Here is a 21,796-nt window from a genome sequence, read left to right as displayed (position 1 = left end):
TTAGCAAATGTGTTGTTTACTGTGAAAGACACACAGCAGAGTTATACAACATGAGACATAGACTGAATTGGCATGATCTGATGATTGCATATATATAACATGTTTGCTTTTGGATGCGTACCTGATTCAAATAAATTCACTGAAATCTTGTGGACAACCGAAAACATGTTAATTTAGCAGCTATTTCATAAATTCTGACAGCGACCAAAAAGCCTTTGAATGAGATGGGATCATGGACAAAGTATTCCATCCTTTCAGCCAGACAAAGCTGCTTTGCAATTACGTTTTAGAAAACATGAAACACTAGTTGTTACGGCTCTTGTCGGAATGAGGATCGGACCAAAGCGCAGAGTGGTAAGTGTTCATGATTCTTTATTGCTCAAAAAACACTCTAACAAAATAACAAAGAGAAAAAACAAACAGTTCTGTAAGGCAAATAAACTATACAGAAAACAACTACCCACAAAACACAGATGGGAAAAAAGGCAAACTAAGTACGATTCCCAATCAGAGACAACAATAGACAGCTGCCTCTGATTGGGAACCACACTTGGCCAAAAACAAAGAAATAGAAAACGTAGAAATAAAGAAACTAGAATGCCCACCCTAGTCGCACCCTGGCCTAACCAAAATAGAGAATAAAAGCCTCTCTATGGCCAGGGCGTGACACTAGTAGACAATGAGTATGAGTAGTAGAGCTATGACTGTTGAAATGCTTGCTCTTTCTTCAATCATGGAAAAATATGAAAGTGATAATTAAAGACAATGTATATTTCATGTTAGGTTTGTTTTCCCCATGGTCAGAGTATCGAAGTATTGGTTTCCATGATACTGTAGTTTCTTAAATAGCACCATTAGTACTGAGTCTGTTTGACAGCCTGTTCTCGCCAGCAACAAACTGCTACTCGAACAAGTTGTGTGCCTTGACAGACTGCACCCCAAAGGAATGACAAATCTAGGTTCTTTGTTGGACAAAGTAACACAGGAAGTTTTGCAAAGAACATTTAGTCCTGTTTTATATGCAGCTCCTAAACTTCTATGTCACTTACAGTGCCTGCTACTGTAAGTGAATATTTTATAATTACTTTATGTACAGTTGACTAGCAGAGTACAGATAACTGCCAAAATAAAGAAAACATGAGTAAATTAGGGATACAGTTATGAACAAATTCTGATTTACAATGATGGCTTAGGACCAGTGGGTTAACTGCCTTGTTCAGGGGCAGAACAACAGATTTTTACTTTGTCAGCTCGGGGATTCGATCTGGCAACCTTTTGGTTACTGACCCAATGCTCAACGCTAGACTATGTCTATTGCAACAACAGGGGCAGGCAAATGACAGGTCAATGCAGGCAGGGGTCGATAATCCAGAGTAGCGGCAAAGGTACAGGATGGCAGACAGGCTCAGGGGCAGGCAGAGTGGTCAGGCAGGCGGGCTCAGAGTCAGGAGTGGCAAGGGTCAAAACCAGGAGGACGAGAAAAGAGAGACTGGGGAAAAACAGGAGCAGAGAAAACGCTGGTTGACTAGAACAAACAAGATGAACTGGCACAGACAGACAGAAGAAAAATACAGGTATAAATACCCAGGGGATAAGTGGGGAAGATGGGCGACACCTGGAGGAGGGTGAAGACAAGCACAATGACAAGTGAAACAAATCAGGGTGTGACAGAGTTCTAGACACTTGTAGAATCTATGCCACGGTGCATTGAAGCTGTTTTGTCGGCTCGTAGTGGCCCAATGCCCTAGTAAGACATTTTATGTTGGTGTTTCTTTTCTTTTAGCAGTTGGCTGTATGTAGCTATTGTAAGTAAAATACACATTTGGTGGGTGCTTATATTTGTATTATACACATGTGTGAATTGGAAAAAAATAAATTCTATCCAAAGTCCAGAGACACCCTCAGAGAGTGGGGCTCACAACCATGTTCTGCAATAATCAATTAGGGTTAAGTGCCTTGTTCAATTGATAGATTTTTCACCTTGTCACCTTTAGGGATTAAAACTGGCAGCCTTTTGGTAATCTGGCCCAACACTCTAACCACTAGGCTACCTGCTGCCTAGGCTGCTTACTCTGTACTCGGCATGAGGTTCAATTTAATTGAAGAGCACTGCACTCAGTTTTAGTACATTTTAATATACTGAGCAATGTCAACGTTTTACAAGCAGAATCTTTCAATCTCCCCTTTGTTCAATTGCAACAATGTGTTTTCTGCCTCTATGTGAATATCCTCAGGAAACTCACAAAACTTATTTTTTTAACACTGCTTCCCTGCTCTCATTGAGTCATACAGACCTTCCCTCTTTGAAAGAACAGACTCTCTCAGCAGGGTAACAAGTTCTTGTCTCTGATGGAGTGTTGAGTGTTTATTTGGGCTCCTGAGTGGTGCAGCGGTCTAAGACACTGCATCTCAGTGAGGCATTAGAGCCATTACTACAGACCCTGGTTTGAATCCAGGCTGTATCACAACCGGCTGTGATTGGGAGTCCCATAGGGCGGCGCAGAATTGGCCCAGCATCGTACAATTTTGGCCGGTGTAGGCCGTCATTGTAAATAATAATTTGTTCTTAAATTACTTGCCTAGTTAAATAAAGGTTAATAAAAAAAGTACAAAATGTAATGGTGAATAGTAAGTGGATGATGCGCCATGTGACCTAAATTGACTCAAAATGTGCAGTTTCACACTGGGCAACTGAGAAAAAAACAGTAAATGCACACATATGTCACATAAAGTCAATAACCTCTGTGAGAAATAACAACCCCTATTGGGAGACAAACATCAATTGTAGAAAGCCATTAAAACCGATTGTTTTGAATCAGGGGTACACAGGGTCATTGTCGTCTTTACTGTACCAACCTGGACTCAGGGGTAGAATACTAAATGTTCTGAGACCAGGTTGCAAGAACATAGCAAAGCAAAAATCCAGGACATTCAAATTAGTGTGATATGTTACGTTTGATAGGGTATGTATTAATTTCTGGATGTCGAGCATGAATTGTTACAAATTACAATTAGTATTATACAGTTGAAGTCGGAAGTTTACATACACTTAGGTTGGAGTCATTAACCCCTTGAACCTCTGGGGGCAGTATTTCATTTTTGGATTAAAAACGTTCCCGTTTTAAACAAGATATTTTGTCACGAAAAGATGCTCGACTATGCATATACTTGACAGCGTTGGAAAGAAAACACTCTGACGTTTCCAAAACTGCAAAGATATTGTCTGTGAGTGCCCCAGAACTAATGCTACAGGCGAAACCAAGATGAAATTTCATACAGGAAGTGAGACAGATTTTGGAGGTGCTGTGTTCCAATGTCTCCTTATATGGCTGTGAATGCGCAAGGAATGAGCCTACACTTTCTGTCGTTTCCCCAAGGTGTTTGCAGCATTGTGACGTATTTGTAGGCATATCATTGGAAAATTGACCATAAGAGACTACATTTACATTTGTCCTCCGTCGAAACTATTGCGTAATCTCCAGGTGCATGCACATTTCCATTTGGTTCAGAAGAAAAAGTCAACTGCCTCGAATGATTTATCAACGAAAGATATGTGAAAAACACCTTGAGGATTGATTCTAAACAACATTTGCCATGTTTCTGTCGATATTATGGAGTTAATTTGGAAAAAAGTTTGTGTTGTAATGACTGAATTTTCGGGGGGTTTTCTTAGTCAAGCGTGATGAACAAAACGGAGCGATTTCTCCTACACAAATAATATTTTTGGAAAAACTGAACATTTGCTATCTAACTGGGAGTCTCCTCATTGAAAACATCTGAAGTTCTTCAAAGGTAAATTATTTTATTTGAATGCTTTTCTTGTTTTTGTGAAAATGTTGCCTGCTGAATGCTAGGCTTGATGCTATGCTAGCTATCAATACTCTTACACAAATGCTTGTGTAGCTATGGTTGAAAAGCATTTTTTGAAAATCTGAGATGACAGTGTTGTTAACAAAAGGCTAAGCTTGTGAGCCAATACATTTATTTCATTTGCGATTTTCATGAATAGTTAACGTTGCGTTATGGTAATGAGCTTGAGGCTATAATTACACTCCCGGATAAAAAAAATTTCTTAGCCAAACGTGATGAACAAAACGGAGCGATTTCTCCTACACAAATAATATTTTTGGAAAAACTGAACATTTGCTATCTAACTGAGAGTCTCCTCATTGAAAACATCTGAAGTTCTTCAAAGGTAAATTATTTTATTTGAATGCTTTTCTTGCTTTTGTGAAAATGTTGCCTGCTGAATGCTAGGCTTGATGCTATGCTAGCTATCAATACTCTTACACAAATGCTTGTGTAGCTATGGTTGAAAAGCATTGGACGACGATTTCCAAACTTGCTCCTATTGAATACAGATCTTTCCGTGATCAATTTGATCATTTATTAACGTTTACTAATACCTAAAGTTGGATTACAGAAGTAGTTTGAAGTGTTTTGTCAAAGTTTATAGGCAACTTTTTTAATTAAAAAAAATAACGTTGCGTTTTGAAACGGTGTTTTTCCAGGATCACACAGTCTTCATAAATGGACATTTTGGGTATACAAGGACCGATTTAATCGAAAAAAAAGACCCAATTGTGATGTTTATGGGACATATAGGAGTGCCAACAAAGAAGCTCGTCAAAGGTAATGAATGTTTTATATTTTATTTCTGCGTTTTGTGTAGCGCCGGCTACGCTAATTCTTTTGTTTATGTCCCGTTCAGGTATTTCGGAGTGTTGCATGCTATCAGATAATAGCTTCTCATGCTTTCGCCGAAAAGCATTTTAAAAATCTGACTTGTTGGCTAGATTCACAACGAGTGTAGCTTCAATTGAGTACCATGCATGTGTGTTTTAATGAACGTTTGAGTTTTAACGAGTGCTATTAGCATTTGGCGTAGCGCATTTGCATTTATTGTTGGCAAGGTGGGACGCTAGCGTGTCGGGTTGCCCAAAGAGGTTAACAAAAGGCTAAGCTTGTGAGTGAATATATTTATTTCATGTAATTTGCGATTTTCATGAATAGTTAACGTTGCGTTATGGTAATGAGCTTGAGGCTATAATTACGCTCCCGGATACGGGATTGCTCGTCGCAACAGGTTAAAACTAATTTTTCAACCACTCCACAAATTTCTTGTTAACAAACTATAGTTTTGGCAAGTCAGTTAGGACATCTACTTTGTACATGACACAAGTACTTTTTCCAACAATTGTTTACAGACAGATTATTTAACTTATAATTCACTGTATCACAATTCCAGTGGGTCAGAAGTTTATGTGCACTAAGTTGACTGTGCCGTTAAACAGCTTGGAAAATTCTAGAAAATTATGACATGGCCTTAGAAGCTTCTGATAGGCTTATTGACATCACCAAAACCTCAGAAAAAATTGCAGACTTCCACAAGTCTGGTTTATCATTGGGAGCAATGTACAAACACCTGAAGGCACCATGTTCATCAGTACAAACAATAGTATGCAAGTATGAACACCATGGGACCACGCAGCCGTCATACCACTCAGGAAGGAGACGCGTTCTGTCTCCTAGAGATGAACGTACTTTGTTGCGAAAAGTGCAAATCAATCCCAGAACAAGAGCAAAGGATCTTGTGAAGATGCTGGAGGAAACGGGTACATAAGTATCTATATCCACAGTAAAACGAGTCCTATATCGACATAACCTGAAAGGCCGCTCAGCAAGGAAGAAGCCACTGCTCCAAAACTGCCATAAAAAGCCAGACTACGGTTTGCAACTGCACATGGGAATAAAGATCTCACTTGTTGTTACCAGGATGTTTACTCAAAGCATGCGCAGACCAAGTGGTAACTGTCTTCACTGACATTTTCAACCTCTCCCTGACCAAGTCTGTAATACCTACATGTTTCTAGCAGACCCCCATAATCCCTGTGCCCAGGAAACTGAAGGTAACCTGCCTAAATGATTACCGCCCAATAGCACTCACGTTGGTAGCCATGAAGTGCTTTGAAAGGCTGGTCATGGCTCAGATCAACAGCATCATCCCGGATAACATAGACCTACTCCAATTCCCATACCGCCCCAACAGATCCACAGATGATGCAATCTCAATCGCACTCCACACTGCCCTTTCCCACCTGGACAAAAGGAACACCTATGTGAGAATGCTGTTCATTGACTACAGCTCAGCATTCAACACCATAGTGCCCAAAAAGCTTAATAATAATCCAAGGACACTGGGACTAAACACCTCCCTCTGCAACTGGATTGTGGACTTTGTGACGGGCTGTCCTCAGGTGGTAAGGGTAGACTACAACACGTTTGCCACGCTGATCCTCAGCACAGGGGTGTATCCTTAGTCCCCTCCTGTACTCCCTGTTCAACCACGACTGCGTGGCCAAACACAACTCCAACACCATCATTATGTTTGCTGATGACACAACAGTAGTAGTCCTGATTACCAACAACGATGAGACAGCGTATAGGGAGGAGGTCAGAGACCTGGCAGTGTGATGCCAGGACAACAACCTCTACCTCAATGTGAGCAAGACAAAGGAGCTGATCGTGGACTATAGGCAAAGGTGGGCCGAACAGTCCCCCATTCATATCAACGGGGCTGTAGTGGAGTGGGTTGAGAGTTTCAAGTTCCTTGGTGTCCACATCACCAATGAACTATCATGGTCCAAACACACCAAGACAGATGTGAAGAGGGCACGACAACACCTTTTCTCCCTCAGGAGACTTAAAAGATTTGGCATGGGTCCCCAGATCCTCAAAAAGTTATACAGCTGCAACAACGAGAGCATCCTGACCGGTTGCATCACCGCCTGGTATGGCAGTTGCTCGGCATCTGACTGTAAGGCGCTACAGAGGGTAGTGCATACGCCCCAGAAAATCTCTGGGACCAAGCTTCCTGCCATCCAGGACCTGTATACTAGGCGGTGTCAGAGGAAAGCCCCAAAAATTGTCAAAGACTCCAGTCACCGAAGTAATAGACTCTTCTCTCTGATACCGCACGGCAAGCGATACCGGAGCACCAAGTCAAGAACCAAAAGGTTCCTTAACAGCTTCTTCCCTCAAGCCATAACACTGCTACATTGACACTATGTGTACAAAATACCTAGGCTAACCTGTATCCTTGCACATTGACTCGGTGCTGGTACCCCCTGTATATAGCCTCGTTATTGCAATTTAATTGTCTTACTTTTTATAGTTTTTTTTTTTACTTTAGTTTATTTGGTAAATATTTTCTCAACTCTTTCTTGAACTGGATTGTTGGTTAAAGGCTTGTAATTAAGCATTTCACAGTACGGTTGTATTCACATGTGACAAATAATGTTTGATTTGATTTGAAATAGACTGAAACCAAAACTGTATCACAACTTGAAACATGAAAAGAGAACTGTGAGAAACAAGAAGGGTAGCTTGGCAACAGTTGAGTTTAAAAACTGAGTTGTGAGTAGGCAGGAAGGTTGAGGCGATCTAGAAGAGAAGCGATTGAGATGCTCTGTGAATCATGACTGACAAGCTGTCAGCTCTCTGCCCCCCTTGGCTCTGCACAGATAACCAAGAAGTCTTTACCTGTCTGCATATTCACTATACTGTAGTTTCAAAAGACTCTAGATGAGTTTAAGCTCAGTGTGTGAATATGGTAAGAGCAACCGTGTGATTAGTGCTGACAAGTTAAGATTATACTTAACCCAACAATCAAAAGTGTGGGATTACTTTGCTTTTCTCTCAATTGGATTCTTTGCAGCTGTGCATGCTAATGTTATTCCATAATTACATTTTTTTTTCAATTTAACTGGGCTCTCTCTCTTTGATCATTCTCCCCCTCAGCTCATACCTCAGTAATAGCCTGAGGCAGACAGAAGATAATTCGTTTTGAGACCACAAGACAAAAACACAGACTATATTAAAAAATATATTGAATAGATATATTTGAAATTAAAATACAAAACAAGTGTGTCTGTGTATGCCACTACGCGCTGAAAGACCTGGGATGTTTGTCATCTCGTGCTTTTGCTGATGTGAATTGTTCAACTTAGGAATTCTACATTTGATTGCCTGTCAAAACAACGAACACTTCAAGAAACCCATGTCATGTGTATTCCCATTCGTCTTACCGTTCTTGGAGGATAAATAAATGATACCTGAAGGAGATTTGTGGTTCAAATAGAGCTAAACAATCCACAGTGTGGACAGCGCATCTGCCCAGCTATCAATGTAAATCTTCCTGTTGGTAGACACTTAGACACATTATGGACACAGTTCAATACAGCTGCCCCCAGATTTGAGCAACACATCTGTGTTTAGTCCTCTGTGTCATAGTCTTTTCCCTTGATGGAGATCTTTGCGGTCCGAACTCGGCCATCCACCCCAGGGTACATTTCAGTGATCTTTCCTATAGGCCATGAAGCCCGAGGCTACTGAGGGTCCACAATCAGAGCAATCTGGCCTACATCAAGGTTTACCCTGTCAGTTTCTCATTTCTGATGTGTCTGGAGAGTAGGAAGATAGTTTCAGATGAAAGCAGCTCAGAAGTTGACAACCAAGAAGGTCACTAGAGTAAAAGATGGCTTGTGGGAGAGAGGAATCGTGCTGCAACATTAGCAAAATGTTTGGTGTGACTGGATCTGGGTCAGCCAGGTCAGAGGAATCTGTGCATGTCCCAGTGGTTTAGAATTAAGGATTCCCTCTACGTCTACCAACACAGACTGCTTCTGCTGTTGATTCCCTAGCACCAAATGAAGGTTTCACAAGTTTGATTTCATGCTCCCAGCTTCCACCAAAATGAGGAGCGGAGAGAGGATTGAAGGTAGCAGAGCTGTCATCTAACACAGGGTTTGCTGGTGAAGGAGGCAGACAAGTGTAATACCCTGTTAAAACCATGTATTAGAAACACTACATTTTATTACAGCCTTTGCTATTGAGACTATGTTGTTTACGTTGCATCAATCACGTGAAAGCTTCAAAGAAACAATCTGTCAATATTTTAAGAGGTACTCTAGGTTTAATTATTTAATGTGCCGTCACATTGATGTGAACTAAAGTAACCTGGTTTGGTTTAGCCAATAAGAAGTCTTATTAAGTTTTTGAGCCAATCATGTGATGTCTTTATATGAACCTTGAGGATTTTCACGACGTGAGAGAAAAGAGGCAACACTGTTGTTGAACTTAAACTTTTACATTTGGGAAGATTTATGAATTGCATTTAGCAAAAAGACTGTTGTTTAATTTTAATTACCTGTTACAAGTCTCGAGAAAGTCTAGTTAAACATCTATCTATGAAATTTACCCGAATTCACCGGTTGTGGATAATTTTGCCATCATCGCTTCAAGAGTGGTTTTTGTTCCGAGACAACCTGAAAACTTATTTTGTGATGATGGACATCTCTTCTATTTCATGCAGTGTATTTTCAGCCATTGATTATAGATAGGCATCAGCCTTGGAATGATTGTTTCAAGGAGTTTGCTACGGTTTTGTGAGTAACATTGGGTTTCCCATTCATTTGCTGAATCATTCTATCTTCATTGAGCTCCAACGGGTGCAAGACTGAGTTATCAGAGTGCACTCAAATACCAGAGGGTTTTTATTTCTATAGCGTGAATAAATGTTTATTTATTATACATAATTAGTTAATTTACTGAGATGTCCTTTTCACCATTATTCCCATGCAGATCTATCCCAGTCTTTGGTGAGTGGGTTACACAAGCTATATTCAATATGTTGTCAGGGCAGAAGATGAGGGTAAAATGAATGGAATTTTCTTAATTGCAACCATTTCGTTGACTTTGTTTTATTCTATTTTGTCATGCATAGGTGTAATAGGTGGCAGGGAAGTCAGGCGCAGGAGAGTCAAACTGAGTGTAAAATGGAGTCTTTTAATAAAGTTCCAAGAGTATGCTCCATAACAATAAATGTACAAACAAACCAAACATGGGTACGAGGACCCAACGCACACCTATACAACAATCACACTATACTGACAATAAAACAATCTCTGACAAAGACATGAGGGGAAACAGAGGGTTAAATACACAACAGGTAATGAATGGGATTGAAAACCAATGGAAAATGAAAAAAGGATCAATGATGGCTAGAAGACCGGTGACGTCGAACGCCGAGCACCGCCCGAACAAGGAGAGGCAACGACTTCAGCAGAAGTCGTGACAGTACCCCACCCCCCCCCCCCGACGCGCGGCTCCAGCTGTGCGTCGACACCGGCCTCGGGGACGACCCGGAGGGCGAGGTGCAGGGCGATCCGGATGGAGACGGTGGAATTCTGATAACATGGAAGGATCTAACACGTCCTCCACCGGAACCCAGCATCTCTCCTCCGGCCCGTACCCCTCCCAGTCCACGAGGTACTGAAGGCCCCTCGCCCGACGTCTCAAATCCAAAATGGATCAAACAGAGTACGCCGGAACCCCCTCGATGTCTAGAGGAGGCGGAGGAACATCACGCACTTCAGCCTCCTGGAGCGGGCCAGCCACCATCGGCCTGAGGAGAGACACATGGAACGAGGGGTTAATACGGTAATGAGTGGGTAGTTGTAACCTATAACATACCTCGTTCACTCTCCTCAGGACTTTAAACGGCCCCACAAACTGCGGACCCAGCTTCCGGCAGAGCAGGCGAAGGGGCAGGTTTCGGGTCGAGAGCCAGACCCTGTCCCCTGGTGCGAACACTGGGGCCTCACTGCGGCGACGGTCTGCGCCAATTTTCTGGCACCTTATGGCACGCTGAAGGTGGACGTGGGCTGCCTCCCAGGTTTCCTCAGCGTGCCGAAACCAATTGTCCACCGCAGGGGCCTCGGTCTGGCTCTGATGCCAAGGAGCCAGAACCGGCTGATACCCTAATAGACATTGAAAGGGAGAAAGGTTAGTGGAGGAGTGACGTAGCGAGTTCTGAGCCATCTCTGCCCAGGGCACGAACTTCGCCCACTCCCCCGGCCGATCCTGGCAATAAGACCACAGAAACCTACCCACATCCTGGTTAACTCTCTCCACCTGCCCATTACTCTCGGGGTGAAAACCTGAGGTAAGACTAATCGAGATCCCCAGACGCTCCATGAACGCCTTCCAGACCCTAGATGTGAACTGGGGACCCCGATCAGACACTATATCCTCAGGCACCCCATAGTGCCGGAAAACGTGTGTAAACAGGGCCTCTGCAGTTTGTAAGGCCGTAGGGAGACCGGGCAAAGGGAGGAGACGACAGGACTTTGAAAACCGATCCACAACGACCAGGATCGTGGTGTAACCCTGTGAAGGTGGAAGATCAGTCAAAAAATCCACCGACAGGTGCGACCATGGCCGTTGAGGAACGGGTAGAGGTTGTAGCTTAGCTCTGGGCAGGTGTCCAGGAGCCTTGCAATGGGCGCACACCGAACAGGAAGAAACATAAATCCTCACGTCCTTAGCTAAAGTGGGCCACCAGTACCTTCCTTCAAGACAGCGCATTGTCCGACCTATCCCAGGATGACCAGAGGAGGGTGACGTGTGAGCCCAATATATCAATCGGTCGCGGACAGCAGACGGAACGTACAGACGACCAGCTGGACACTCAGGGGGAGAAGGCTCTGCACGTGACGCCCGCTCAATGTCCTCGTCCAGCTCCCACACTACAGGCGCCACCAGACACGAAGCTGGGAGTATGGGAGTGGGATCCATGGACCGCTCCTCTGTGTCATACAGCCGAGACAATGCGTCTGCCTTAATGTTCTGGGAGCCTGGTCTGTAAGAAAGAGTAAACACAAAACGAGTGAAAAACATGGCCCACCTTGCCTGGCGAGGATTCAATCTCTTCGCCTGCCGGATGTACTCCAGATTGCGGTGGTCAGTCCAGATGAGAAAAGGGTGTTTAGCCCACTCAAGCCAATGCCTCCACACCTTCAAGGCTTCTACGACAGCTAACAGCTCTCGGTTCCCCACATCATAGTTTTGCTCCGCCGGGCTGAGATTCTTCGAAAAGAAAGCACAGGGGCGAAGCTTCAGTGGCGTACCCGAACGCTGAGAGAGCACTGCTCCTATCCCAGCTTCGGATGCGTCCACCTCCACTATGAATGGCAAAGAGGGATCCGGATGAGCCAGCACAGGCACCAAGGTAAACAGAGTCTTCAGGTGCTCAAAAGCCCTGTTCGCTTCAGCCGACCACTGCAAGTGCACCGGGCCCCCCTTTAGCAGTGAGGTAATGGGAGCTGCCACCTGACCAAAATCCCGGATAAACCTCCGGTAGTAATTGGAAAACCCCAAAAAACGCTGCAACTCCTTTACCGTGGTTGGAGTCGGCCAATTACGCACGGCTGTAATGCGGTCGCTCTCCATCTCCACTCCTGAAGTGGAAATCCGATGCCCTAGGAAGGAGATGGATTGTTGGAAAAACAAGCATTTCTCAGCCTTGACATATAGATCATGCTCCAACAGGCGACCAAGCACCCTGCGCACCAGGGACACATGCTCGGCGCGTGTAGCAGAGTATATCAGAATATCATCGATATACACCACTACACCCTGCCCGTGCAGGTCCCTGAAGATCTCATCTACAAATGATTGGAAAACTGATGGAGCATTCATCAACCCATATGGCATGACCAGGTACTCATAATGACCTGAGGTAGTGCTAAATGCCGTCTTCCACTCATCACCCTTCTTAATACGCACCAGATTGTACGGACTCCTGAGATCCAATTTTGTGAAAAAACGTGCCCCGTGAATTAACTCAATAACCGTATTGATCAGAGGTAGCGGGTAACTATATTTCACTGTGATTTTATTAAGACCTCGATAATCAATGCACGGGCGTAAACCGCCATCCTTTTTTTCACAAAAAAGAAACTTGAAGAGACGGGTGAAATGGATGGCTGAATGAACCCCTGATGCAGGGATTCAGAGACATATGTCTCCATAGCCTCTGTCTCCGCTTGCGACAAGGGATACACGTGACTCTTGGGATATGCAGCGTCTACCAGGAGATCTATCACACAATCCCCCCGTCGATGGGGTGGTAATTGCGTCGTCTTCTTTTTACAGAAGACAAGAGCCAAATCGGCATATTCGGGGGGAATGCGCACGGTGGCGACCTGGTCTGGACTTTCCACTGTAGTAGCACCAACGGAAACCCCTAAACACCTACCTGAGCATTCTCGCGACCACCCCGTGAGAGCACTCTGTGGCCAAGAAACAGTGGGGTTATGACAAACTAACCAGGGTAGGCCTAGCACCACAGAATACGCAGGAGAATCAATAAGGAAAAGACTCATCTTCTCCTTGTGACCCTCCTGCGTTATCATACACAAAGGTGCGGTTACCTCCCTGATAAACCCTGACCCTAATGGTCGACTATCTAAGGCATGAATAGGGAAAGGCATATCCACAGGAACAATAGGGATCCCTAAACTATGAGCTAGTCTTTTATTAATGAAATTCCCAGCCGCACCTGAATCTACTAGTGCCTTATACTGGGAATGCAGTGAAAAATCAGGAAAAGAGACAGAGACAAACATTAGTGCAGCAGAGGGCTGTGGATGAGAATGGTGCCTACTCACCTGGGGTGACGCCAGAATGCCCTGCCTGCCCTCTCTATTCCCAGAGGAACCAACCCGGCACCGATCAGCAGTGTGCCCTCTGCGACCATGAATGGTGCTCGAGCGGGAACCCCCTCCGGTCTCCCTGCGCACCATCCCTCCCAATTCCATAGGTTCGGGAGAGAGGGTGTGGGAGGATGGAACAACCAGACCCCGATCTAGACGTCCACGAGTAGCCAGCATGTTGTCCAGTTTGATGAACATGTCCACCAGCTGGTCGAAGGTGAGGGTGGTGTCTCTACAGGCCAGCTCCCGACGGACGTCCTCACGTAGATTACAACGGTAATGGTCGATCAGGGCCCTGTCTCTCCATCCAGCGCCGGCAGCCAAGGTCCTAAACTCAAAAGCAAAATCCTGGGCACTCCTCGTCTCCTGCCTCAGATGATAGAGGAGCTCACCCACTGCTTTGCCTTCAGGTGGGTGATCGAATACTATCCGGAATTGGCGGGTGAACTCCTCAAAATGGTCCAACGCCGCATCCTCCCTTCTACACACAGCGCTGGCCCATTCCAGGGCTTTCCCGGTGAGGCATGAGACGAGGGCGTAACTCTTCTCACGGTCAGATGGTACTGGGGAGGCCGTGGCTAGATATAAGTTCAGTTTGAGGAGGAAACCCTGGCAGCCAGCAGTATCACCGTTGTATCCCGTGGGTAGGGATAAAAGGATCCTCGATTCCGGAGAGGAAAAAACGTTCACGGGAGATTCCGGTTGTGGTGGTGGTGGCGCTGGAGAAACTCCCTGTCTCTCCCAGCGATCCATTTTCTGGACAATGTGCTCCATGACGGAGCTGATACAGTCAAGCTCCCTCGCTTGTTCCTGAACGCGTTCCTCCAGGTCCATGGGCATAGTGTCCTCTCCTGCTGACTTCATATATATTGGTCAGAGATTCTGTCATGCATAGGTGTAATAGGTGACAGGGAAGTCAGGCGCAGGAGAGTCAAACTGAGTGTAAAATGGAGTATTTTAATAAAGTTCCAAGAGTATGCTCCATAACAATAAATGTACAAACAAACCAAACATGGGTACGAGGACCCGACGCGCACCTATACAACAATCACACTATACTGACAATAAAACAATCTCTGACAAAGACATGAGGGAAACAGAGGGTTAAATACACAACAGGTAATGAATGGGATTGAAAACAGGTGTGTGGGAAGGCAAGACAAAACCAATGGAAAATGAAAAAAAGGATCAATGATGGCTAGAAGACCGGTGACGTCGAACGCCGAGCACCGCCCGAACAAGGAGAGGCAACGACTTCGGTAGAAGTCGTGACAATTTTAGCTAATTCCACATCTTGAGATGTCTCAGCCTCAGGAAAACTAAACTTCCGGAGGACCTATCATCCTTTCACTCCATCCTCTCTACCTGACCTCCCTCTGTATCCGTTGTTAAACCCACTTTCTATCACTCTGAAATCCAAGCTTCTGCCTCTCACCCTAGAAATATATTTCACACCCTCATTAATCCTCCACCACTCGCCTTCCCTCCTCCCTCTCTGCAGACAACTTTGTCAAGACTTTGAAAAGAAGGTTGACGACATCCGCTCATCATTCACTCAGTCAATTAAGTCCACTGGTCTCACTCACACCGAACTAACCTATGCCTTGACTTATTTCTCCCCTCTCTATCTAGTGAGGTCCTGCCACCTGACAACTTGCCTTACCGACCCCATTCCCTCCTCCCTTCTCTAGAACATCTCTGGAGACCTTCTCCCATTCCTCACTTCCCTCATCAACTCATCCCTGACCACTGTCTGTGTCCCCATCTGTCTTCAAAATGGTCAGAGTCACTCCCCTTCTCAAGAAACCAACACTTGACTTTTCTGACATCAAAAACTACAGACCAGTATCCATTCTTTATTTTCATTCCAAAACACTTTAGCGTGCGGTCCCTGGCCATCTCTCTCAACATGATCTTCTTGAGCCTGACCAGTTTGGCTTCAAGACGGGTTACCCAACCAAGACTGCTATTCTCTGTGTCACGGGGGCTCTCTACATTGCCAAATCTGACTCTCTCTCCTCTGTTCTCGACATCGTGAACCATCAGATCCTCCTTTCACCCTCTCAGGGCTGGGCATCTCAGGCTCTGCACACTGTTGGATTGCATCCTACCCTGCAGGCCGCTCCTACCAGATGACGTGGAGAGGATCTGTGTATGCACCACGTACACTCACTAATGGTGTCCCCCAGGGCTTGGCTCTAGGCCCTCTCCCTTTCTCTCTATACACCAAGTCCTGTCATATCCTCACATGGTCTCTCCTATCATTGCTATGCGAATGACACTCAACTACTTTTCTCCTTCTGCCCTTCTGACACCCAGGTGGCGGCACACATCTATATGTGCCTGGCAGATATCTCAGCTTGGATGTTGACCCACCACATCAAGCTCAACCTCGACAAGATGGAGCTGCTCTACCTCCCAGGGAAGGCCTACCCGCTCCAAGACCACTCATTCACAGTTCATAACTCCACGGTGTCCCCATCCCAGAGTGCAAAGAACCTTGGCGTGACCCTGGACAACACCCTGTTAAGCTCTGCAAACATCAAAGCAGTGACTCACTCCTGCAAATTCATGCTATACAATATCCGAAGAGTACGACACTAACTTAAAGAGAAAGGGATGCAGATCCTAATCCAGGCAATTGTCATCTCTCTTCTGGACTTCTACAACTCGCTGTTGGCTGGGCTCCCCGCTTGTGTCATCAAACCCCTGCAACTTATCCAGAACGCGACAGCCTGACTGATGTTCAACCTTCCCTAGTTCTCTCATATATCAAATCAAATTTGATTTGTCACATGCGCCGAATACAACTTATTGTGAAATGCTTACTTTCAAGCCCTTAACCAACAATGCAGTTCAAGAAATACAGTTAAGAAAATATTTACTAAATGAACTAAAGTAAAACATAAAATAAAAAGTAACACAATAAAATAACAATAACGAGGCTATGTACAGGGGGTACCAGTACCGAGTGAATGTGCAGGGGTACAGGTTAGTCAACTTAATTTGTACACGTAGGTAGGGGTAAAGTGACTATGCATAAATAATAAACAGCAAGTATCAGTGTAAAAACAAAGGGGGGGCTTGTGTCACTGGGCAGCTCACGGCTGGGTATCCCTTTGTAGTCCATAATAGTTTTCAAACCCTGCCACATACTACGAGCTTCACAGCTGGTGAGGTAGGATTCAATCTTAGTCCTGTATTGACGCTTTGCCTATTTGATGGTTTGTCTGAGGGCATAGCGGGATTTCTTATGAGCATCTGGATTAGTGTCCCACTCCTTGAAAGCGGGAGCTCTAGCCTTTAGCTCAGTGCGGATGTTGCCTGTAATCCATAGCTTCTGGTTGGGATATGTACGTATGGTCACTCTGGGGACGACGTCGTCAATGCACTTATTGATGAAGCCGGTGACTGAGGTAGTACACTCCTCAATACCAGTTTGTGCCTGGATTCTGTAGCATAGAGAAGCATCTGCTTCCTCTGATCACTTCTGTATTGAGCGAGTCACTGGTACGTCCTGCTTTAGTTTTTGCTTGTCAGCAGGAATCAGGAGGATAGAATTATGGTCAGATTTTCCAAATGGAGGGCGAGGAAGTGATTTGTATGCGTTTCTGGGTGTGGAGTAAAGGTGGTCTAGAGTTTCCTCTGGTTGCACATGTGACATGCTGGTAGAAAGGAGGTAAAACGGATTTAAATTTGCCTGGATTAATGTCCCCAGCCACATGGAGCGCCGCTTTAGGATGAGCATTTTCGTGTTTGCTTATGGCCTTATCCAGCTCGTTAAGTGCGGTCTTAGTGCCTTCATCGGTTTGTGGTGGTAAATAGATGGCTAAGAATAATATAGATGAGAACTCTCTTGGTAAATAGTGTGGTCTACAGTTTATCATGAGGATCGAGCATTACCACGAGACTTCTTTATTATTAGACATTGTGCACCAACTGTTACTGACAAATAGACACACACCCCCACCCCCGCCCGTTGTTTTACCAGACGTAGCTGCTATGTCCTGCTGATGCATGGAAAACCCAGTCAGCTCTTTATTATCCGTTGCGTCGCCATGATTCAGTAAACTTAAGATATTACAGTTTTTAATGTCCCATTGGTAGGATAGTCTTGATCATAGATCAATGATTTCCCCAATGATTGCACGTTGGCCAATAGAATGGATGGTAGTGGTGGTTTACCCACTCACCTACGAATTCCCACAAGGCACCCCAACTTTTCTTCACGTGAATGACAGGGATTTGGGCCTGGTCTCGGGAAAGCAGTATATCCTTCGAGGCGGACTTATTAAAGAAAAAATCTTGGTCCAGTTCGAGGTGAGTAATCGGTGTTCTGATGTCCAGAAGCTCTTTTCGGTCACAAGAGACATTAGCAGCAACATTATGTACAATTTAAGTTACAAACAATGCAAAAAAACTAACAAAATACCACAGTTGGTTAGGAGCGCGTAAAACGGCAGCCATCCCTTCCGGTGCCATTGTAAGGACCCCACTCATATCACCCAGCTCCTCCGCACACTCCACAAGCTTCCAGTCGAAGCTCAATCAATCAAATAAAATAAAATAAAATATATATTTGTCACATACACATGGTTAGCAGATGTTAATGCGAGTGTAGCGAAATGCTTGTGCTTCTAGTTCCGACAATGCAGTAATAACCAACAATTAATCTAACTAACAATTCCAAATCTACTGTCTTATACACAGTGTAAGGGGATAAAGAATACGTACATAAAGATATATGGATGAGTGATGGTACAGAGCAGCATAGGCAAGATACAGTAGATGGTATCGAGTACAGTATATACATATGAGATGAGTATGTAAACAAAGTGGCATAGTTAAAGTGGCTAGTGATACATGTATTACATAAGGATGCAGTAGATGATATAGAGTACAGTATATACGTATACATATGAGATTAATAATGTAGGGTATGTAAACATTATATTAGGTAGCATTGTTTAAAGTGGCTAGTGATATATTTTACATCATTTCCCATCAATTCCCATTATTAAAGTGGCTGGAGTTGAGTCAGTGTGTTGGCAGCAGCCACTCAATGTTAGTGGTTGCTGTTTAACAGTCTGATGGCCTTGAGATAGAAGCTGTTTTTCAGTCTCTCTGTGTCAGCTTTGATGCACCTGTACTGACCTCGCCTTCTGGATGATAGCGGGTGAACAAGCAGTGGCTCGGGTGGTTGTTGTCCTTGATGATCTTTATGGCCTTCCTGTAACATCGGGTGGTGTAGGTGTCCTGGAGGGCAGGTAGTTTGCCCCCGGTGATGCGTTGTGCAGACCTCACTACCCTCTGGAGAGCCTTACGGTTGTGGGCGGGGCAGTTGCCGTACCAGGCGGTGATACAGCCCGCCAGGATGCTCTTGCATCCACTACAAGCTTGCATCCACTACAAGACCATGGTACTTGCCTACGGACCAGCAAGAAGAACTGCCTACCTTCAGGCTATGCTCAAACCCTACACCCCAACCTGAGCACTCCATTTTGCCACCTCTGGTATCTTTACCTCTATGGGAGGGCAGCTCCCGCTCAGCCCAATCCAAGCACTTCTCTGTCCTGGCATCCCAATCGGTGAACCAGCTTCCCCCTGCGTCCTTACCCATCAAAACATCTGAAACACTACCTCTTTAAAGAGTATCTTAAAGAATCCCACAGCACATCTAAGAGTTGTGTTAGAGTTTTATAGTGAATAGACTATTAGAGACCTGAACTGTTGAACTGTACATATTGTGTTATGCAAGACCTTGATCAGAGGTGAATCTACTGAATCTAGTCTCTTTATAGGACAGCCCATTCCCAATAGGATCTACTGAACTCCGTGGGGATAGATGTGGATAGATGTCTGCCTGCGTTGCCTGTTTGGGAATAATAAGTAGTTGCACTTCCAATGAATGGCCTCTCTCTCTTTTTCTCTCTCAAGCACAGTGGAGAGGGACGATGATATGTGTGCATAATAAAGGCCATATGGCAATTATGAAATACTGAATGAGTAATAAAGCCAATCACATGGCTCCAATATCATTTTGAGATGTAATCTATTTAACTAAAAAAGCAACAAATTGTGTTTGATAACCAGACAGACCAGAGAGACGTGCTGCTCAGCAACACTTTGATCACAGCTGAGAGAGAAAGAGAGAGAGAGAGAGATATCCTTGAACGCATTTCATGCCAATAATGGGAGACATAAAGCATTTAATTTTGATTTGGAGGTAGGTAGGGTTGACACCTACCCACCTACATCTCTGGGAATCCTAATTGGGAACCCCCCTTTCCCCTCAGAACAGCCTCAATTCGTTGGGGAATGGACTCAACAAGGTATTGAAAGCATTTCACAGGGACGCTGGCCCATGTTGACTCCAATGCTTTCCACAGTTGGGTCAAGTTGGCTGGTTATCCTTTGGGGTGTGGACCCATCTTGATACACACAGGAAACTGCTGAGCGTGAAAAACCCAGCAGCGTTTCAGTTCTTGAGACAAACTGGTGTGCCTGGCACCTACTACCATACCTTGTTCAAAGGCAAGTTAAATCTTATGTCTTGACATTCACACTCTGAATGGAACACAAACATATTCCATGAGTCAATTGTCTCAAGGCTAAAAAATCATTCTTTAACCTGTCTCCTCCACTTCATCTACAATGATTGAAGTGGATTTAACAAGTGACATCAATAAGGGATCATAGCTTTCACCTGATCTGGGTGTTGGAGAACTCTTAACCTCGGGCTAGTGAAATTGAACTCAGCTTTCCAAAAAATGTGATTAACCACAGTAAATTCATGATTTAACATGGGGGGGCAATTACTTTGTCACATAAGGGCCACGAAGGTTCGGATAGCTTTTTACCCTCAATAAATAAAATGATCACTTAAAAACTGCATTTTGTGTTTACTTGGATTGTCTTTCTGTAATATTAAAATTTGTTTTTATGATCTGAAACATTTAAGTGTGACAAATGTGCAAAAAAATAAGAAATCAGGAAGTGTGCAAATACTTTTTCACAGCACTGTATTTAGAACTCTCACACCCCAACCATTCCACCAGTCATCTGATAGTATAAAATCAATCATGAGATAAATATACAGAAATAATCAATTGTTCATCCAGGATGGACATTTTTATTTGACATAAAAGGATCACATACACATTCTCACATCCTACACATAGAGGACATTGTTACATTCACTCACAACTGACCGCTGTCCAAACTGCATTGGATAGATAAACACATATACCGATGCAATTTACGTTGCATTTAGTAGTCCAACAGCACAAGGAACTAATAAATGTTTGAACACATTCTTTTTGGCCATGGGCATTCTGAAGCGCTGGACAGAAGGAAGCCTCTCTAACTGAAGGTGTAGAAGGTGGGAGGGGTCGCCAATGACAGCCAGTGCTTTCTTTTTGGTTGCCTTGTGGAACAGCCTGCTCAAATATGCCTGTGGCTGACAAATTACTTTGCTGGTATGTGTTTACTATTCTGGTCAGTTTGCTTTACTGAACAATACATCACATAGTCTCAGAAATAGTAAAAAATTATAGAGCTGCATTTCTGGATGTTTTCGTCCGTTGGATAAGAGTTAAGAAAATTCAAATACATTTTATTTGTCATATTCACCAAATACAACAAGTGTAGACTTTACTGTGAAATGCTTACTTAGGATCCCTACCCAAAAATGCAGATAGTAACACAATAAAATAACAATACCGAGGCTATATACAAGGAGTACCAGTACAGAGTCAATGTGCAGGGGTACGAGGTAGTTTATGTAATTGAGGTAATATGTACATGTTAACACATTCAACTCTCCATAAGAAAATAGGCAGACACACTATATATACAAGGGTATATGGACACCCCTTCAAATTAGTTGATTCGGCAATATCAGCCACACCCATTCAGCCACACCCAGGGGTATTAAATCGAGCACATAGCCATGCAATCTCAGTAGACAAACATTGGCAGTAGAATGGCCTTACTGAAAAACTTAGTGACTTTCAACGTGGCACCGTCATAGGATGCCACCTTTCCAACAACTCAGATCGTCAAATTTCTGTCCTGGTAGAGCTGCCCAGCTCCACTGTAAGTGCTGCTATTGTGAAGCGGAAATGTCGAGGAGCAACAACAGCTCAGCCACGAAGTGGAAGGCAGCACAAGCTCACAGAATGGGACCGCTGAAGCGAGTAGCAAGTAAAGATCATATGTCCTCGGTTCCAACACTCAGG

Source organism: Oncorhynchus masou, chromosome 11, assembly GCF_036934945.1.
Source record: "Oncorhynchus masou masou isolate Uvic2021 chromosome 11, UVic_Omas_1.1, whole genome shotgun sequence".
Taxonomy (NCBI): domain Eukaryota; kingdom Metazoa; phylum Chordata; class Actinopteri; order Salmoniformes; family Salmonidae; genus Oncorhynchus; species Oncorhynchus masou.
The sequence above is the reverse complement of the archived record's forward strand: the minus strand, read 5'-3'. Positions refer to the sequence as shown.